Genomic DNA, 22,645 nt, shown 5'->3' with positions numbered 1-22,645 from the left:
AAGTCTGTATCGAACAGACCAAAGTCAGGAAAACTATGCTGCCAGGCCCATTGCTGCAAACAGTCAATGGCTAAGCTACTTAACATCATACAAAACAATACAATACAACCTGTCAGATTTATTACGGAATGCTATGCCTTGTGCCATTCAGTAATAAACTGACTGAAATTATTGATTCACCGTGATTCACCATCTATTTTTTTGCCATCTATTTGGAATGCATCGCCACAGTTTAGATGTAAATGAAGTAAGAACTAAGACGTGTGCATCTGAAGGGAGAACTTAAATTGTAATATTATGTGAAATGTTCATTTATTGATAATACTGAGAAGAAATGCCTGGCAGTGTCAGAAGATCCCACTCCTCCCATGTGGTCTTTACAGATTTCTGTGCTATTCTTAGTCTGAGCCACAATCTGTAACTCAGAGTGTAAAATCTGTCTCAGATCCAGCAAAAGTTCTCTCCTCAGTGTAAGATAGTGTGAGAAATTACATTCCCCAACTAAATATTGTGCCAACAACATCGGACACAGAATAACACGATAACAGAAACACATCTGCTAGTATACGTTTGTACCCTTGCTTTCCCCCGTGGTGATTTTTCAAAGCAATAAATGTTGAAAAAACTAAACGTTTGAATTAAATCAAAACATCTCTGGATTTAAACATAAATGTGATTGCTGTATTTTTTTCTTCAAAACTACAGTTTGGCGAGTTCAGTGATCATTAAAAGTTGCCAAATTGTCTTTGCGAAGAAAAAGAACACTTGCATTTATTGAAAGTCAAAGTTAAGGCACACATATTTATTGAATCCAGGCCATGAATAGATGCTTCACTGTGCTTCTACTGCTTGTTCACATCACTAGGTGTTTTCTCCAGTGTATACAGAGCTTGACAATGGTGACAATTTTTTCTCCTCAATCACATCTTCATGCAATAAATGCTATTCTTCAATGAGCCATGGTAGAAGAGGCCCACACAGCATGGCAATGAGTACTAAAAGGTGCACTTAAGAATGACCAGCAGCCTTCAATTGTTACTTTACATTACATTATTGGCATTTGGCAGACGCTCTTATCCAGAGTGATGTACAGTTGATTAGACTAAGCAGGAGACAATCCTCCTCAGGAGCAATGCAGGTTTAAGGGCCTTGCTCAAGGGCCCAACGGCTGTGCGGATCTTATTGTGGCTACACCGGGATTAGAACCACCGACCTTGCATGTCCCAGTCATTTACCTTAACCAATATTCATTTGATAAAGCAAAACATCGTAAAGCTAATTGTGAAATTAGCAGCAAACAGGAACTATCTGTAATTGGCCATTGAACAAATACAGTAAGCACAAGGCAATTAAAATATATAAGCAAGCATGCACATACACACAGGCATATGCTCAGGTATGCAAGCACCCTCAGACACAGGCCTGGTCAAAGGAAAAGCATAAAAACTCATTTGACAGCAGAGCTGACAGTGTGCTGAATGCTGACTCTTTCTGGAATGTGATAGAATCTTCAGAAAGTCTCACAAAAGAGCCTTGTTATTTCAGAACATGCTAGACCCTCTGTATCTCCTTTGCTGTACATGAAATGCACGCCTTACATACACAACGCTATAACAGAAAATTTCCACTTGCAACAAGACATCACAGAACAGTTAACCCTTTCCACTTTGCCCCCCCCCCTTATGAGCCCTGATTAACGGCACCCAGGGCATGTGCATACAGTGTACACAAAAGATACACTGAAATACAAGAAGAATGTTTGTATTTTTAGATATTTGTTAGTTATAAGTTATATTTTAGATAACTTGATGGCAACTTGTGTACAAAATCCGATGCTGTTGTGGTTTCCAAAAGATATCGACAGACATACAAATTCCACATGAGTTTTCCCAAAACTACACCCAGATGTCCTCAAGTGTCCCCAAATCTCTCCAAATACAAAACATGTGCATATCTTTTTGTTCAGACACAAGATTGATTATTTTTCTATTAAAACAGATTTTTTGATACAAGGTCATAAACTGTGAGCGTGGCAAGAGGAAAGCTGGAGTTTTATTGCCCTGCTTTGCAAATAAGAGGCTGATAAGCATCTAAACTGCTGTTCTTGTCTTGTTTTTTTGTATGATATAAATATGAAGGCAACAATCATTTCAATAAATACTTTAATCAGGTTAAGGAAAGATAAAATCAGAGGCAGGCAGGTGCATTAATTATACCAACGGTCTACTGTTGCCTATGTTATGAAATCCCTCATGTAAAGCCAGATACACCTGATAACAACCAAATTTATAACCATTTTGATTGTACTTCATTTGACTTAACAGAGATAAAGCACATTATTCCCCACAGAGTTACCTACAGTAAATATGTTAACTGAAATATCAACTGTGCCGCTTTGTTGGTGCAACCATATAATTCAAATGTTTAACATGAATATAGCATAATTCAACAAAATGTAATTAGATAAACCTATTACCTATAAACCTATTACTAACAGATTACTGTTCAGTATTTCAAGATTTCAAGAGGTTCAAATAAGTTGAAATTGCCTATATTTTAAGTTCATATTTTATTTGGAACTTTAAATGCATGACAGTGAATCTGAAGTGTAATGAATATAATCTGCTATGGAAATTCCTGATTTCCTGTGGAAGCCATGAAAAACTAAATGTGCACACAGTGTGAAATAATATTATAATATGTACTGCTGAACACTCTAGTGTGTCCATTTGTTTCATATTATTCTTTCCCTCCCAAACGTAAATCCCAGCGTTAAGAAATCAAGTTAACAAACACTTTCAAAGTCTGTGAAAATCATCCAAAGCAATGCTCCAAAGTAATACCGTTATTTTAGTATGGGTGGAACATAAGTGTGACCACTGGCTTTTCAGTGTAAGCTTCTGTTTTCCAGACAAAATATACAGATAAAGATACAACCATTACAAAGTTGAGAACCGTGCCCAAGCTTGAAATGGTGCCCAAGACCTGTCTACCTTTCCTAATGAGCATGGCCTAAGAAAGATTGTATTCATATCGAAAAAGTGGTTTGATAATTAGGGTGCAGCATTCTCAGGGCCAACTCATTAAGAGGAATTTTCTTTTTTATTTGAAAACCAATTCCCATTCAAAGCAGCTCTAAATAAGCAGGCTGCAGTAAAATGGCTCAAACGCAGACACATCACATTCAAAAGTGCGATGTTGACTCTCCACAGAAAATCAATTAGCACGCTTTGCACACTGCTAATGTTGACAGGGAAATATGTTTTAAATTTTAAAACATAAAGAGCAATGTTTAATTATCAGTAATAATAACAATATGAGCTGCTTTCCAATTTAGTGTATTTTTGATATTTATATGCATTTTGCATACATTTTCTTGAAGTATCCAACCAAACAATAAACACACCCATTCCACATTTGGGTCCATGCATTAATGACAGATATTTCACTTCGAGTTGACGCTGTGAGGAAAAGGATTGGGACTGAGAATAGCCGGCCGTAAACTTCAGACAATTCATTTCCTTTCCCATCCTTGTAAACTCACTCTCACCAGGTATCTTGTGGATCTATAACTCCTCGTTTTCTTTGTTACAAATGTTACAAATTGGAAGATGTATGTACCTGGACAGTATGAAATGCCCTCAAAGCCAAGAGTGATTTGCTGAAGTGTAAAGCTGCTTTCATATCATCAGCGTTGAAACGTCAAACCATTAAATTCCTACAGAGGGAGCGTTGGAAGTCAGACTTGGCAGTAACGTTAAGCCTGGTATAGTGCACAGCTGAAAATAGAGCCAAGTTGAGCACCATTAGGGTTCAAATTGTTTAAACTTTGACCTTGTTTAAAGCAGGTCTGTGCTACCGAGCAACACAGAGCCGTTTCACATAGACTACATGGCTAACTGAGTTAGCCCAGTTAGTTTCTTGACGTTTTGGGATAAACTCAAAATTATTGATTTTGCAAAGCAAGTACACAATTTAGCCTTTTATAACTGCAGACAATCTACTACTATCGCATATTGCTGTGGCTTGTTACAGTTTAACAAACCAACAGCTTCCTGGTTGGATAACAACAAGTTTCAACAACTGGCCATGCTCGATTCTTGTGTAGTCACTGCCTTACTTGTTGTTGAATGCAGCGTTCGTCATGTGAAAGCGGCTTTAGAGTAGGTGGGCTCGGCAGAATGATTCAATCCGACCCCATTTTCCTCTCTCCCAAGCCATTGTGTGAGCCTGACTGTTGAAATATTCATATCATTATGTATAATTCCCCTGAAAGAGAAAAAATATGTTTGTGCCTTGTGTATATTATTAGCTTTTACATTATGGTTGTGCAGGGTGGCAATTTGATGATAAATGAGTAGATTAATGAATCATCATTGAGTATTTATTTGCGAATATTTCATTAGATATATCAATGCTATGGAGACATGTGTTCACTAATACAATGTATTCTCAAAATAGGTCTGACATACCTAGTTTTAGGCTTGAACAGTTTATTTGAAGAAAACAGTTTGCTAAAAAGTCTCCCTCTCTGGTTATGCACAAACTGCCGAATGTGTTTTCTCTGTCCTCTTTTCTGTCATTCCAGTCCCATCTGTCAGTGCGTGCAGCACCGATCATTCTAACCTGGCTCGCTTTCTGCTTTCGCAGTCGCTCACTTGAGGAGAGTTTAGGGCTGTCAATCAGCATTCGACAAGGCAAAACTCACACCTCTGCTCAGACTGATGCAGATAGATTCAAAGGCACTGCTTCTGGGCCAGTTTCGGGTTCGAGGTGATTATAAGGTGTGTGTGGTGTTCCAGGATTAATTGAGGGCAGGAAGGAATACAATCCCCTTAAGATCCCTGCTCTCACATAGATATGGACACTGCCCTTTCCTGAGAACCTCCATGCACTGGAAAGTCTGGCAGCTCACCCCTCTGTCTATTCCTCACGTCACTTATTTGCTCAGACAGCTGTGCTCCTCTCTCCTGGCTGTCTTATTCCTTTCTTCTCCATCTTCCTTGGCTGCTCCCTCACTTGATTCCTATGCTCTTTACATTGCACCACCAGTAAAATATCAACTGGTATGCCACTCATCACCTTCCTTGATGAGCTTTCACTGTGTTCTTCTGGATGACACGCCAGTAATCCTACACAGTGTTCCTGGTTGTGTGCAGTGATCCTGGCTGTGACTTTCTGTGACACTGTGCACCTTGACAGCCTCAGCCGCTGAAGACGACAGCCTTCACGCGGCCTCTCCTGTGAGTAGTGAGAAATGGTGCGAGACCAACTCATGAAACTAATGTCGCCAAAGAATCGTCGAGCTGGCGGACCAAGGTACAAGCCGAGGTCAAGACCAAGGCAGAGAACGTCCTCGCCAGGACGGGCGGACACCCCCACCGTCGAAAACCAAGGTCTGTCGGTGCTCCAACTCAACGTCGAGGGCCTTACCATCGCCAAACTCGAAGTCATCAGGCATCTTGCCGATTCCAACAAAGTGGCAGCTATTCTCCTGCAAGAGACACACTGGGTTTCTGACGACAACCTCAAACTGCCTGGGTTCTTCCTCACCGGATCCATCCACAGCAAGAAGCATGGAATGGCAACCTTTGTCCGGGAAGGATTGAGCTGGTCAGCCACCAGTCAATCTCCACCCGGCTGCAACATTGAGTGGCTGGTCACCAAAATCCAAGAAACATCTGTTGTGAATGTATACAAGCCCCCACCAACTGTGCTGACTGTATCATCACTACCATCTGTGACTCCTCCCGCCATCTATGCAGGTGACTTCAATTGCCAACATACAGATTGGGGTTACAACCACACATCACAGGATGGTGAAGCGCTGAGTGAGTGGGCTTCTAACGCTGAGGCACTGCTGCTCTTCGACCCAAAGGAGCCCCCAAGCTTCTTTTCTGCACGCTGGAACTCTCACACCAACCCAGACCTGGCCTTTGCCGTATGCCGCAGTAACGACCTGAAACCGGAGAGACGTGTCTTGGACAGGTTCCCTCGTTCACACCACCGGCCATCCATCATCAAAGTACCATCACTGGTACAGCCGGTATCTGGCAAACCGGTCAGGAGATGGAACTTCAGGAAGGCGAACTGGCGGCAGTTTATGGCGGAAACGGAAAGAAGAACTGCTGGTCTCCTGGACCCAGAAGCAGCTGATGTGGATGCTGCATACGCCGCCTACTGTGAAGTCCTCCTCAGGGCAGCAAAGCACAACATCCCACGTGGCTACAATAAGAACTACATCCCGGGCTGGGATGAGGAGTGCAGCTGCCTGCTGCGCCAACACCAGCAGGCAAGCTCCAGGGAAGAAATGGACGCAACAGCAACAACCCTATTGCAGAAGCTGGACGACACCCGAAGGGCCAGGTGGACTGAAGTAGTGGAAGCTATCGACTTCACCCACTCTAGCCGGAAGGCGTGGCAGACCATCAACCTGCTCTCAGGGAGAAAAACAACCCCCCGCAGGTGTCCAGTGACAGCAGATGCCATTGCTTCCCAGCTCCTGAAAAATGGTCGCTTCCCTGATGCTGACAGAAACGTCACACGATTGACCTCGTGTGAGGTATCGTCTCTCTCCAAGGCAGCCAGCGTCGATGCTAACCTCTCAGGAGACTTCACAGTAGCCGAACTAAGTGCAGCAATCAACAAACTGAAGCCGGGCAAGTCATCAGGTCGAGACAATATCCACCCAGAGTTTGTCATACACCAAAGTGAAAGAACATCTTACTGGCTATGCTCGTTCTTCTCATCATGCTTCCGGAGGTCCAAGCTCCCAAAGACCTGGCGCCGTGCTTCCGTCATAGCCTTGCCAAAGCCAAACAAACCCGCCGAAGACCCGAAGTCCTACAGGCCCATCTCTCTGCTCTGTGTCCCATATAAGATCCTGGAGAGGCTGATTCACAGCCGCATCGAGCCAGTGGTGGACCCACAACTCCCACCGGAACAAGCCGGCTTCCGCCGAGGCAGGTCAACAGTGGATCAGGTAACGCTACTCACTCAGGACATCGAGGACAGCTTTCAGGATAACGAAAAAGCTGGAGTAGTATTCCTGGACCTGACAGCCGCCTATGACACCGTGTGGCACCGTGGACTACATCTGAAACTGTTGAGGACAATCCCGGACCGGCACATGGTGAGGTTTATTATGGAGATGCTATCGAACCGTAGCTTCATCCTACAGACCAGCGATGGCCAGACCAGCAGGCTCAGAAAGTTGAAGAACGGTGTCCCGCAAGGCTCCGTCCTCTCACCAATGTTGTTCAACATATACATTCACGACCTGCCAGATACAACATCTACCAAGTATGGCTATGTGGACGACTTGGCCATCACGCTTCGCCGCCCAACATGGAAGGCGATGGAAGATGGCCTCAACCGAGACATGGGCATCCTGGCAGACTACCTCCAGAAGTGGCACCTTCAGCTCAGCATGGGCAAGACAGTGTCTGCAGCTTACCACCTTAACAATCGGGAAGCAAGAAGGGAACTGGACGTGCATGTTGGCAACAAGCGCCTGGAGTTCCAGCAAGCCCCCAAGTACCTCGGCGTATGCTTGGACCGGACACTGTCCTACAAGCAACACCTGGATGAAGTGAAGGCCAAGACAACAGCAAGGGTCTCGCTCATCCGTCGCCTGGCGGGTTCGACTTGGGGAGCTTCCCCCCAGACCCTACGCATATCCACGCAAGCCCTGGTATTACCCGTAGCAGAATACTGTGCCCCAGCCTGGAGCAGAAGTCCACATGTGAAAAAGGTAGATGCGGTCATCAACAGCGCCCTCCGTATAGTTACTGGTTGTCTGAAACCCACCCCTGTGTCCTACCTGCCAGTCCTAGCTGGAATCGCCCCAGCCAGTCTCCGACGGGATGCGGCTACCCTTGCCCTGGCAAGAAAAGCCCAGAAGCACGACTGGCACATCCTACACAAAGCCACAACAACACCGGCACCACCATGCAGGCTTAAGTCTCGCCACCCCTACAACAAGGCAGCACAGGAGATGCTACAGTCTATCCCTGAGGACTTGTCCAGAGACGCCTGGCTGGCAGCATCCTGGAAACAGACGTGGGAGACGGCTGGGCCCTCCCGCATGCAACGATACATCCGGGACCCAGGAGGCGGTGTAAAAGGAGAAGACATGCCACGCCATCTATGGACCTCACTAAACCGTCTGCGCTCTGGCGTCGGACGATTTAAGTCATCTCTGAAGAAGTGGGGCCTATCGGACAGTGCGGCATGCGAGTGTGGCGAGCCTGAACAGACTGCCGAGCACATAATCACCGGCTGCCCCCTATACAGCCCACCCTCAGAAGCTGGCCTGTTCGACTTAGGACCGGAGACGAGGGCGTGGCTGCATGACACTGAGTTGGCCATCTGACGATATACGAAAGAAGAAGAAGCCGCTCTGTCAGTCTCCTTTCTTTCATCCATGACCACCACTTCTCAGCACCTGACCTTCACTTACATTCTGTGGCTCTACCACTTCAAATTCTCTTGTGAGCCTAGCCTGCAGTTTGAATTTCAGCTGCTAGAGTCTTGGCTACTGATAAAATGCTGCAGAAGATCCCAGAAGACGTTTTTCATACAGTCCATATTTGCCTTAACAAGGCTCTTTTGTGAGACTTTCTGAAGATTCTATCACATTCCAGAAAGAGTCAGCATCAAGCACAGTCATTGATGAAAACTGTATATTAACCAATACTGCCACAAATATTCCTCTCAGTCCTTTTCTTTTGCTCTGTTATCTTCGACATGTAATATCACACTCGGTTCCTGCCTACAATTTATTTCCCACTGTCTTCCTTCCAACGACATGCTCACTGCTGACAATTCTCCCTTTTTTCTCAAAAATTGTCATTGTCCACATTTTCATCACAACCCGGTGTCCTCCAAACAGAGCTGTACACCCCACAAATTACCTCAGCAATAATAAAAACATCACATTAGTCTCCTTTCATTGACAACCTGACAACTCTAAAACTCTAAAACTCTCACCTCATTGCATTGTAATCCAATCGTGTACACCCACCAACTTGTCAAGATCTTATTCTATATAGCACTCCAAGCTTTTACTGCCACCCCCTCATATCCGTGTTCCTTCCCTATTCACATATTTGTCCTAAAGTAAAGGTCAGGCTTGAGTCATTCTTCAAAAAAAAAAAAAAATGAATAAAAAACAGTGACTTTCTACCCTTCCTCTACAAAAGGGGATATTCTTTTTCTTTTTTTTCACCTGCAGAGGAACAGCTAACAAAATCCGAAATGTGTGAAAAGTATTCACCTGTGGTCATCATCAGGCTTACCCACATACCAGTGGGTTTACCAAAACATTGCTTGGCATATATATTTTTTACTGCTGTCCAATATACAAAGTCATATATTGAATAGAGTCAACACAAACATATTTTTCTCTCTCATCTTGTTATGCAAGTGTCATCACTAGGGCCAACAGGTCGTGATAGGCTCTTTGTTAGGTCCCTTCACAAACAATTATCCCATTTGCATCACCTCAATCGTCTTTCCCGATAACGTAATTGACACTAAATTGTGACTGTGATTGTAAAGGGAGTACAAATGCACAGCTCTCAGCTTAAAATAATGCTTGAAAAATATTGTCAAATTAGATTTCGGTCAAAAATGAGATAAGCACAGATGTGGAATCTTGAAATATTCTCCTATCATTCAGCTATAAACCCATTACATGTCACAATCTGCACATATGGGAAAAAAAGAATATCATATAAATGTAGCCGAGTCTGGTCGCTTTTCCTGCTGGTCTGCCACATTCTTCTTTGTTGGTGGAACAGCTGTAGCTGTGAAAATTAATTCAAGTTAAGTGGTGATGAAAAGTCACTGTTGTCGCTGCCCTTTTGACTTTCTGCATTAACAATAGAAAAGCTGGAGGCCATGCCATGGCATTTAGATTTTAAAATAGAAATTACTGCAGCATTGTAAATACAACACTCTCCTCCTTCCACTTTTCCTAAATATTTGGCCTTAAAATGACCATATTTGAATTATTGTGGGTAGCACTGGTTTCTTTTTCTAGATCATCATTACCAAGCGACATAATCAGAAGCAAGCGCAAAACATATGCTCATACCTGAAACGAGTTTGGATATAGCCCATTAAACTTGAACATGCTGTTGACATTTATTTTGGAAATCTATCCATATAGTATATACGTTCTTTGCTCCTTTAAAACATCTCCACTGATCAAAACTATATTTGATTTTAAGATAGTTGCGTTGCTTTACTTCTTTCAGTAGCCTGAGCCAAATTTTAAGGATCCAGGGAGTTTTTCACCAAGCTGGATTACTAACTGGAAAAGCCACTCATGCTGGATACTGTTTTATTTTTACAATATCAACCTTCTCTTGCAATTCAAACCATGTCTTAACAAGTCAGAGAGTAGGGGAGACTTCATAATGAACCTGACGTGAAATTAGCTTGAAGTCAAAAGCTGAGGCAGCAGCTGCAGCTATGAAGTTACCGTCGCAGGTAGCTCGCACACCCACTCCTGGAGAGAAAATGCAGCATCAGGCCTGCAAATGGACTCAGAATAAAGCTAAAGGTAAATGCATGAAGTGCAACCCTGCGATTTGTGTGTGGTCACTGCTCAAGCAAGCCAGCTGTGCATTATCTCGATTTTTAAGATGAGAGAGAGTTAAAAAGCGCACTCCAAATAGTGCAGTTTTGTACTGTTTTTCTCAATGTGAGTATGATATGACATTTTTCATTAGCATACCTCTATACAACCAAACCAGAATATTTTAGAAATAAAAAAGTAAAATGTATTCAGTTGTGTCCTTTATTTCAATGAAACAGTTTTGCAGCAAAAAAAAAAAGAAAACACAGCTTAAACCTCCCATCTTAAGCTCCCACCGACATTTCGCACCCACAGTAGTACCGGCAGCCATACTGTCCTGCTCCCAACCTTCACAATAGTGGCTGTTGGGCCGGTTTTCACTCAAAACCACTTCTGTCAGACACATATACAGTAATTTACTGTAAGCAGCCATATCACCAAAATTAATTGGTCAATCCCGACATGTGATGACTCATTTTGTAGCTCTGATCTTATAATCTTATGTAAAATGATAAAAAATGGCATCATTTTCAATGATACCCACTTTACCGTATTTAGTCATAATCCTGCACTGATGATGACTGACAGTGATGTTTACAAGTGCCATTCACATGTTGAATTCAGTTTGAGTACTTACTACCGTGGGCATGCTGCTGTATTTTTAAATATTGCACAGAAGCACAATAGGTTTTTTTAGAAGCAGCGGGGAATGCCATAGCTGCTCATTTGTGCTGTGGGGGTGTGGCTGCATAACAATAACAGCAATAATATCCATAATTAAACAACATTAATACAATACAAAACAAAAATAAACACCTGTAGTAATGTAGAAGGCAGATGTATGCATATATGTCAAGATTTCATAAATATTTCTGGTGCAAATATTATTGTTGTGTCAGTGAAGTCACACACACAATCAATAGAAACTAAATATAACTTCACAATTTAATTACCACATGGAATCTGGGGCAATTCAGAAAAGATTGCTTCTTCAAAGTAGATGAAGGTGGCAAAAACTACCTCATTGGAAATTCATGAATTGTGTCACTTGTTCCTGTGTCAGCACAACTATTTCCGCCACTCTGAGAAAATGTCACACCTAAGGTATGTTTGTGTTTTCCAAATTAAATTGATCAGCCCTCGCGCTAACATCAGCCTGCTCTCCATCAGGGTGTATGAGCACAGGTCCACAACTGCTACAGCCCTGTATAGCCTATTGTCCACATGTACTCTCCACTAGGCAGACTGCTTAAGATTCAAACTCTCATATAGGCTAATTCATAGAGTGCGAGCTATGCCCTTATGCACATTCTGTTTTATCGAGTTATATAGTTTTATGGTTGATGGAGACAAGTGACATTGAGTGGAGTTGTCTTGTGCTTTTAAGTGGGAGGCTAATAGTAGTTTGCATTTCAAAAAAACATATTATAGCTAAACAAGGCCAAGTGTATTTACTTTTAAAGTGAAAATCTTTGTTCCCACTAGAGGACAGAGAGGGACTTTTCCACCGTTTTTTTCCTTCCTTAAGCTCTCGGCTGCAAGCCACTTAGATAATCCAACTGATCTCAAACTAACAAGGTTTTTTGGGAGGTTGTTCGCCGTCTTGGACACAAATAGTTTGCCTCCAGCATTAAGTGTTAATGTTAACTGTAGTCAATTATAAATGTATGAATGGGTATATTTTGTCCTGAGATAAATAAAAGTACTAGGTAGCTAATTAGTTAGCAACCCAGTACAAGGGTTATTTTATTTTAGTTAACCTACCACCATTTAGTTAGCTGACTGTAACCACATTTATTCCACATCTGGTCATCCTTCTGTGTCAAACTAAGTGTATAGATAATGTTAAAAGGTTAAGAGGCATTTTTCTTGTCCAGTCTTAACTAACTGTTGTGGATAGGTTACCTCCATTGTTAAGTGCTAGGCTAGGTAACATTGACGTTAGCTGTAGTATATTTTAAAAGGATTCCGGATAAATTGTTGGTTGTATTTGGTCCTGTGACATATAAAATATTAGCTACCTAGTTAGTACAAAGATTTATTTTATTTGGGTGAGCTGGCCTTTGTTAAGCAGCAACACTAAGTTAGATATTGTTGATTTAGCATTAGCACCTAATCATTCTCTTTGTGCAGTAATTTAGCCAGTTAAACTTATAAAGCTAAGAGGCGTTTTATCTCTCCAGTTTACTGCTACTAATTGTTTGGATCCACCTCATGCTTTTTTAAGCAGTGGTATTTGGTGTCGCCATCTGGGCAGAAACTTTGTTGATTTAGGGGGAGAGATGGAGATGGGGTAAAATGTGGTCTAAGCTAGGCGAGGGGTGTAGAATGAGCGATTTTCCTTCAGCCATTCATCTATCATCACTGTCAGCTGCCAGAGCAAGACTGTTGATCTGGAGGGCCAGCTCACCGGCCAGTTGCATATTTCAGAATTGAAAGAGTTCCAGGAACTACATAGTACGTCTTTTGAGGAGCTAGTGTGCAGGTCACAGCCAGTAGGGAGGGGGGAGACATCAAACCAGGCAGGGTGAGAGAGTTGGGTGATAGTCGGGCGCAATTAATAGAGGCGTAGACAGCATAGTTTGCATAATCTGGCATGGTAAATTGCCTGCCTGGTATCCAGGTAGGAGATTTCTTGGAGCTTGTAGACAAGCCCCTGGCCAGATTAGGGAAGGATCCAGTGGTCATGGTCCATGTAGGGACCAATGACATAGGTAAGAGCAGGTTTGAAGTTCTGAGGTTGTGGAATTAGCAGAAAGGATTAGGAGCAGAATCTCTGTGGTAGCCTTCTCGGGAATTCTACCTGTACCACGTAAAAGTGGAGGGAAACCAAACTTTATCTGCAGGTTTAGCACATGGCTGCAAAATGTTTGTAGGAGAGAGGGGTACACATTTATGGGGTATGGGGACTTTTTTTAGGACAGGGGTGAGCTGTACGAACGTGATGGGCAGCACCTGAACTTTTGCACTGGGTCAGCGTATGCTTATGCGCAGGATTATTTAAACTAGGGACTTTATTAAAAAGAAAAATGAAAAAAGAAATAAACTGTGTAAGATATATAACAAGGACAGTGTTATATATCTACAACCAACATGGTTTTTGTAAGAGCAGGTCATGCATGATAAAAATTATTTGAGGATGATACCAAGTGTTTTGAAGTGAGCAGGGCTTATGATATTGAATATTTAGATGTCCAAAAAGCATTTGATAAGGTACCACCAGACAAACTCATTATCAAAATGAGAATGGTAAGAATATGCGTAGTGGTTAAGGTACATGACTGGGACCCGCAAGGTCGGTGGTTTGATCCCCGGTGTAGCCACAATAAGATCCGCACAGCTGTTGGGCCCTTGAGCAAAGCCCTACATTGCTCTAGGGGAGAATTGTCTCCTGCTCAGTCTAATCAACTGTACATCGCACTGGATAAGAGCATCTGCCAAATGCCATTAATGTAATGTAATGCAGAGTATTGTGGGAAGTGGTTAGCTTTTAGGCAACCTAAGCAGTGGGTACACTTTAGTGGTAGGAAAAGGCAAGCATTGCTGGGCTGAATGGCCTGTTCTTGCCATTATGTAATCCTGCTAATCTACTGCTCTGTATACCGGGAATTTTGAATATTAAAGCCAGGGGTGATATACAGTGCACTCCATAATTATTTGGACAGTGGTATAATTTCTGTTTGGCTCTGTACTCCAGCACTGGATTTAAAATGAAACAATGACTATGAGGTGAAGTGCACATTGTCACCTTTAATTTGATGGTATTTATCTTGGGTGCTCTGTGTAGGAATTGCAACCTTTTTTAAACTTCCAAACATCCAACTTTAACTGGTGTCTATTTGTCTTTTCATCATTTCCTTAGAATCAAAGACTAAAAATAACTTATTCACAGCACAGAGGTGCTGCCTGCTGTGTGTGGTGGTGACCCGTCACAGTGTGGGAGCTCTTTGCCTGGGGGTGAGGAGAGACTGTGTCCACTGGAACGTGAACATCCAACTGTGGGTCAGAGAGGGACACTGTCTGAGCATCCAGACTGACTGCCATGCTGGGGCATTTCAAAAAGCAAAAAAAGGCACAATGCTAATGAATGCAGTAAAAATAAATTTAAGAAAAAAAACATACATCATCACCGAGCAAAATGTTTCTTGTCAAGCTGCACCACATAAGCTTGCATGGATCAAAACACCTTTGGGCTCAGAACATGGTGCTTGGGAAGTCTAGAAATGTTTACTTCAAAAAGGATTTGCAGATTACTCACTCATCGCAGCAACTTTCATATTATTATAGCTTACACAGTACGTATACTGCTTTCTTTGATAAATGCACCATAGGGCCCATACTTGCAGCATGGCTTGTTGTATGAGCAGCTGCATGGGCTAAGCATAATGTAAAGGTGTGCAAGGAGGAACAAATCTTTGGAAAACTAAATTAGCTGATTAATGCTATACCATGTCAATATATGGCAAGTTGTCAAGCAATGTCACCAAGGTTCAAAAATATGATATAGTATGACATGGTTACCAGATTGAAATTAAATGATCTAACTTAGTTTTCATTACTGGAAGTAGTAGTAGAAGGCTATATGTCATCCTGAGTTGCCACACATCAATACATTGCAAACCTATATAGCAAGCTACCCAGATTTCAGATTTGGTTGGCTTATATGTCATTGCTGTCAGGTGGTGACCTTTTCCATATACCTGTAACTCTCCATGCTCTGCTAGCTAACGTCAAAGGTTTCAAAGGTACATTTATGAATATTTATTTACAGTAGGGACATGCACCATGAGTCCTCCAATTCTCCAGTTGGAGAAGTTCTTTTCCCATTTATACATTTGAAAAAGCTTTATCTCATGGCCTAATCAACACTTAAATTAGAGGGTTATTATGTTTGCAATGTCAATCACTGACTTTTTCCTCAGTTCTTACATGCTATTTATCATACATTGTGGCAGAACCAAAATTTGAGGTCAGTGGACTTGCCTCAGTCTAACTGCAAAGTTTTCTCGACCTTAATGAAGCATCGTTTCCAAAATTCTAAATCTGACAGTTAACGCTAGAGGCGAGCATCCCACCTTTTTGCGAAAGGATAAGCTTGGCCCGAAAGATGAGATCGTTTTTTTAATTTCTACTGCAGAAGCCCTTTCTGCCTCACCCCCACAGAACAAGTCAAACAATAAAGGGCTCACAGCAAAAATCTGCAAGAATCTGAAGGGCGCATAATAAAGGTGGATGTGATGGATCCTTGTGCGTTTTCTTCTTGTCTTTCTGATTCTCAGATAGAAAAGATATTTTTTCTCTGGTAGCCTGAAGTTGGCTACTTTATTATTGATGGGTCCTTAGCTCTATAATTAAACATAAGCCATATCAGGCTCTGTTCTATATGTCACAGTACAGTATGATTCTAACAACATAAAGGCGTAGCTGTGACCACAGTGTATTACAACAGGACTTTGTCATGAGAAAGGCCTCTATAGAGGTGAGGTGGTTTCATTATTTGCCGCCTGCTGGGTTCAGGTTTATTCAGTTTCCATGGGGTTTTACAGCAGAGCTCTGTGGCAGGAATCAAATGTAAAGTTTAATATCTGTTTTCTAGTATCTCAGCAAACCACACATATTTATTCAGCTATGTAATACACCTAAGAGTTTGAGAGAACGTGTTAAGATGGCTACACAGGATTCACTGATATCAACCTGACTAAAAGATAATGCTCTTAAATATCCTCAGTAAGATTCAATATTTCTCTTGCCTTCTTCACAGATATTCTAGTGTGTTTATTGATAATCTGCCAAATTCACAATTCCTGCTGATTCAAGAGGGCATGTGTGTCATACAGCACATTTTGTGGATATAAAGAAAATAAAAACAATGGATAGTATTTGTGTAGACTCACCAGTTTACTAAACAAACTATGGAAGGCCATTGGCTTGATATTTATGTCCAACCATACAGTTCACCTATGTTTAATTTTCCATTATAGTTACTAAACCATAACAGGGAACTTGTCATCCGGATGCATAAGTGTGTGTGTGTGTGGGGGGTTTACTATGAACTATGGACTATTAACCTAAGCTCTAACCCTGGGTTTTCCATATTCAACTCTTAAGAAAAGGTTTCTGAAAGGATTATTTGGCTTGATAGGGAACACTTTTTTAGTTTTATATGAAACAAATACAGTCATATGCAAAGATTTCGGCAAACTGGTAAAAAAGCCGTTATATAATTATATAGATATAATTCATATCTTGGTGAACAGAAGTTAACTAAATGGTACAAAGTTAAACATGACACAATTTTTCTCATTTTAAAGCAAGATCATTATTCTTTTGATTGTTTTTTACATAAGTTTTGACACATTTTTACAAAATAATAAAAAAGGAAAAAGGTCCTGCTCAAAAGTTTGGGAACCCTGCCAGTTAGTACTATAACAGCTTGCAAGCGCTTCCTCTAGCCAGCTAAAGAGACTTTCAATTTTTGCTTTTGGAATTCTCCCCCATTCTTCTTCCTGGCAGAACACCTCTAGCTCAGAAACATTCTTTGGCCTCCTTGCATGTACAGCATGTTTGAGATCTCTCCACAGATTTTCAGTAATATTCAAGTGTAGGGACTGTCGTGGCCATTCCAAAACCTTCATCTTTCCTGGATGAACTTCATGGTTGATTTTGAGGTATGCTTGGGATCATTGTCTTGATGGAATAACCTCTATTCAACTTCAACGTCTGGACTGACCTTCAAGCATTCGACTCTAAAATTTCTTAATATTTGGTCGATCCATTCTTCGTTCCACTGGCACAATACTTGCTATGCTCCCAGCTGCTATACAACCCCAAATCATAATGGATCCGCCTCCATGCTTCACAGTTGGCAAGGTGTTCTTCTCTTCACCCTTTTTTCTCCAAAAGATACTTTCTTTGGTGGTGGTCAAAAAGTTCAGTCTTGGTTTCGTCAGCCAAAGCACATTGTTCCAAAGGCTTCAGGCTTCTCATTGTTTTCTTTTGCATTCTTCAGATGCTTAATGTTGTGTTGAGGTCTTGGAAAGGCTTCTTTCTGGCAACTCTTGCCATGTAGGTCTTTATTGTTTGAAGTATGTTGTGTTGTTGTCCTGTGCCTGCTACTCTTTTGCAGCTACGTTTTGCAGCTCTTTTGCAGTGATTTGTGGGTTCTTTTGAGCATTTCTCACCAGGTCTCAGGCCATTCTATCTGAACATTTATTTTGTCTTGCAGACCTTGCCTTGACTTCAACTGTTCCATTTATCTTCCAATTTTTGAATATTTTTAATAGTGGAAATAGGTAATTTGAAATGTTGAAAGTTGTTTACCTTCTTGGTGGAAATCAACCATCTTCATTCTCATATCATTGGACAACTTGGACAGAACAGCCACTGCAGTAGGATATTTAGTCAGAGTTAGAATAATCCAAAATATTCCTGTTTTATGATTTATAAACAGTAAAAATGAAAATAAAAAGCAATCTTGCTTTAAAATGAGCAGAAAGGTCTCATGTTTAACTCTGTAACATTTACAGATCATGTTTTTGCCCAGGGGTGCCCACTTTTTTGCATACGACTGTAGTATAAGAAGCTGACTACTTTAAATCGTGGTATATCCCCGGGGCAATGTGTGCTCCACGACTAACCTGGTCCGGGGCAGGTTATGTTGAGGCTATCGAATTGAAAATATAAAAGCACCGCCCTTTGACCAATCTACTCCCTGGAAAGGGGCGACTTTCCAGGAATTTCAAGTAGAGCTCGGGGGTGTTTTCGCTGGGTGGAGACTGAATTACTCGACTGGCTTTCTCCATGGTTACACTATACACAAGAAATTGGCTAGATTCTCAAAAAACCAAAATTTTTTGGCTTCAGGAATATCTTAAATATCTTGTAACAAGTTTAAGTTTTAGGAGCTCTAGAATGCGTAGCCTAGTTCCCACAGCAGAAATAAACTGTTGGACAATTTTTAAGATTGTAGATTTATTTGTTAATGAAGGTACGATGGCCTAAAAATTTTTGTGAACCCTTGTCCCTAGCTTTGTTGCTGGAATTGGGGATAGCTTTGTTTTATTGGTGTTAATTAGTTAATGAGTAAATACCTATAATCTTATCAGTCTCAGTGATCTTGGTCAATATCCCCTTGGTCAATATCGCAAAACAAAAGTGAAGCACACAATTCGATGGAATCTCACCTTTTGTCTCCATCATAAAATTAATTCTGCATTGAAATGATCTTGCCTTGATGGCTTGTAAGTCTCTCTGGACCAAATAAATAAATATGCCAACAAATTCAGGTACGGTAATGGAACTTGTCAAATCAAAAAGCACACATCCCCTATATTAAATGTCACCGAGGGTAGTATATGACAACATAAAGCCCTGTGAAAATCTTTATCTAGGTGTACAGCATCAAACAATCATAATGAGAATTACAAGGTGTATGTGCTCGTTGCACCAAACAGTTGCATTTTCGAGTGCTTTTCACTTTTTTCCTGAAAATGTTCCATAAAGCTAAGACTCCACCAATGACTTGTGCACGTACATGATACATTCATAGAAAAATGCTCATAGTCACACAGAGAGCAGCACATGATACATTGGCTGCTCTTTACCTGCATGACCTATTGAAACAGAAGTGGGAAAGCAAGAGCTATCTGAAAGATGTGTGAAGTGAAATTAGTGTTTTTATGCCACATCTCTTAAGCTGCTATTTACCATGACTGTAATCATAGTAGGCTACGTCTGAAAATGTATTTTGTCAACCACTCAATGAAATACAATTATGTTCAGCACTTAAGCATTTAAGACATTTGCATATACTGTATCCTTGCTGAAGATGAACTGTGACTAAATACTATAATGATCTTCACACATAAAGCTTATATTAATGCAATATGGTAGTATGAGAGAACATACTTCTCCGGAACAACTAACAGAACTACCATATAACAGGGACAGTGATGACTGAAAACCAGTACATGCAGGGAATTATGCATATAATAGTGTATGAATAGACTTATTGTTCTGACATGCAGCCTACTGATCTCATGTGGATTAGGATATGATACATAAATGGAACTGCAAATGTGAATAAATCCACGTGTAGAACAAGCCCACACATATATGTAAATATGTCACCTCATGGACATTGCTAAACAGGGTGGGATGTGCATACAAACAATGTTCAATTCATTTCTTACTATGTGTTTATTAAAAGCTGAGAATCTGCATGTGTGAATTGTTTGATTACAAATTCATAGGCTACAGATGGCAAAAAATAAGGCTTTTGTCCCAGATATTATGGAGCTCATTGTATGTTAAATCAATGACATTTAATGCATTTGTTACAATGCTAAGTTGTGTGTTATCTTCTTGATTTTGTTGGCTGCATTTCACATCTGTTTAGAAGCCTGTGACAACAATTTAAAATGCAGGGAAACTATAATTGCTACTGTACAGTGCATCAGATTATTGTTTAAAACAATAACAATGAATATGCATAGTCCCTCTTCATTAAATGCTGGATATATATTCAACATTTTTGATCACACTTAAAACTTGATTAATAATAGCTCATTAATACTTTTTCAGACCAACTGCTGAATGGGGCTTCCCTTTTCTTTCCCCAACGCAAGTCCTGAGAGTGGGCAGTGAGCCCAGCCTTACATCTGTCTCTATTTAATCCCAGATCAAACACCTGATATACAGTACACAGCACTGCATTCGATATTCAATTTGGCAGTGGGCTTGTGTGACATGCCCAGCGACGGTGAGCTGTGGTGTCAGCTGACAATGAGTGAGAAAATGAGAACGAGAGACATACACAACCAGAAGGAGAGAGAGAGAGAGAGAGAGAGAGAGAGAGGCCCAGCCTGTATTGTCGCGCCTCTCTCTCTTTCATATTCTCCCACAAGTTATTGATTGCAGGGTGGGGTAGGCAGAGGCATCACCTGCTGTGCATTGGGGCTCCAGGCAGCTAAAAGGCTCTCTGGGAAACTGTGCTCTCTCTCATTAGCGGACTGCTATGGAGAGAGCTCCCAGTCTTTAGATTTATATATTGCATACAACACACATGCAATATTACATTCTTCAGCCATGCACTTGCGTTCACTACTGATTACATGGACTGACATACACTCTGTTCAATGTTTATACCATGGTTTGTCTTTTCATTATTAAATATTATGATTAAAGTAATCCGTATGTGTGATTTCCCTTATGTGTTGAGAGAGAGAGAGAGAGAGAGAGAGAGAACCTTATTCCTTCTGGAGAACATAAAGAGAACACGCTCAGATACTGCTATGAATGGACCTTGAGAGCACAAGGCACTGGCACACCTGCACAAAGGTACAGGCACATTAACGATCAATTGAAGTTGAACTCTTTTGTTCTGAACTCATCAGTGGCAGTGCCAGGAATTTTTCCCTGGACATCAAGCTCAATCCATGAAGGTGCTCATAATTACTTTTTTATTATAAAATGTAAAATTGAAGACTATTCATGAATACACACTTTGAAAGACAGAGAAGAAAAAAAAACCTTTTAAAGATTTAGCAATGTACTTCTCTGTGCTCAAATTAAGATTTCACCAAAGGAAGACAAAATGTGAGTATACAATTCACCATAACTATAGAGATCAATTGGCAAACAGCTCTCAAGTATGTTATAAATGAATAGTGTCCACACTGTACTATTACTGCTGGTTGCAGTTGAATGCAGAACAATTGACTGGGCACAGAACCACAAGGGAGCTGTCCATTTTAACTACAGTGCCGAAATGCCTCCTTGCTGTTCCAAGTGTTGCTTTATAACGGGAAAACAAGTTAATCTGAGCTAATGTTCAGAGTCTCTGCAGCCTGTGTGAGTAGTCAATTCCATTTACTCCAATGTGTGAGTGTGTGTGTGCGTGTGTGTGTCTGTGTGAGCATGCAGCCTGGGTCTCTACACTTGACACTGTCACAGAAGCTCTCCCACACTCACTGAAGCAGGTGTGGACATATATATCCCATGGAACCATGTTCATGCGACAGACAGGCCACGTTGCTTACCCATCTTAAAGCACATAAAGTGGCTCTGAAAAGCTCTGCCTCAGTATGGACACTATCAGGATCCATATGTTTACTGAGCAGCGTACAACTTTCAAAGTATGGAGTATCATTCATTAATTCATTATCCTAACCCGCTTATCCTGAACAGGGTCGCTGGGGGACTGGAGCCTATCTCAGCATACATTGGGCGAAAGGCAGGAATACACCCTGGACAGGTCGCCAGTCCATCGCAGGGCACACACACAATTCACTCACACACTCATACCTATGGACAATTTAGACTCTCCAATCAGCCTAACCTGCATGTCTTTGGACTGTGGGAGGAAAACGGAGTACCAGGAGGAAACCCACGCAAACACAGGGAGAACATGCAAACTCTGCACAGAGAGGCCCCGGCCGACAGGGATTTGAACCCAGGACCTCCTTACTGTGAGGCGGCAGCGCTACCCACTGCACCATCCGTGCCGCCTAAAGTATGGAGTATGAAATATGTAAATAAAGAATAATAGGTCGACGGTAGCTAGTTAGCTATAATCAAATTAGAGTATTATTGTTGAAGATAGTTAACTACCTATCGTCAACAATAATGACCAGCCATGACAAGTGGCTAGGTTTATATATTATACAACAATTGTGAATAAATACTATTCAATACAATAGTAATGCAGAATTTTCTTATCAGCTAGCTATTACTATGAAAATCTAAATACACAAAACCAACAGTGAGTTAGAAATCAGTTGTTTAATAGCAACACTCTCAGAAAACTAGCTACAACTTTGCTATATACCTATCTTTACCTGATATTATCAAGGAAAGACATCTGAAGTGGCATTAACCTTTTTAGTGCAGTAATAAAGTTGAATACATAACATGTTTTTCAGAAGAAAAAAAAAGAAAATAGAATATGTTATAACTTCAAGTATACTGAAGACATTGTCCTCTGTGATACTATAAACAACTAATTATCTCAGCGATGTTCTCCAGGGGCCAGCATTGTAAAGTCACTCAAAGTCAGATGAG

General features: G+C 41.2%; 1 protein-coding gene across 1 annotated transcript in view; it reads right to left on the bottom strand.

Moving 5' to 3' along the window:
* The window catches only part of LOC133126006 (cadherin-7-like), a 112,728-nt gene that overhangs the window by 74,374 nt on the left and 15,709 nt on the right, over nt 1–22,645 (bottom strand). The window lies entirely within an intron of this gene.

This window comes from Conger conger, chromosome 4, assembly GCF_963514075.1.
Source record: "Conger conger chromosome 4, fConCon1.1, whole genome shotgun sequence".
In the NCBI taxonomy this organism is placed as follows: Eukaryota; Metazoa; Chordata; class Actinopteri; order Anguilliformes; family Congridae; genus Conger; species Conger conger.
The sequence above is the reverse complement of the archived record's forward strand: the minus strand, read 5'-3'. Positions and strand labels throughout refer to the sequence as shown.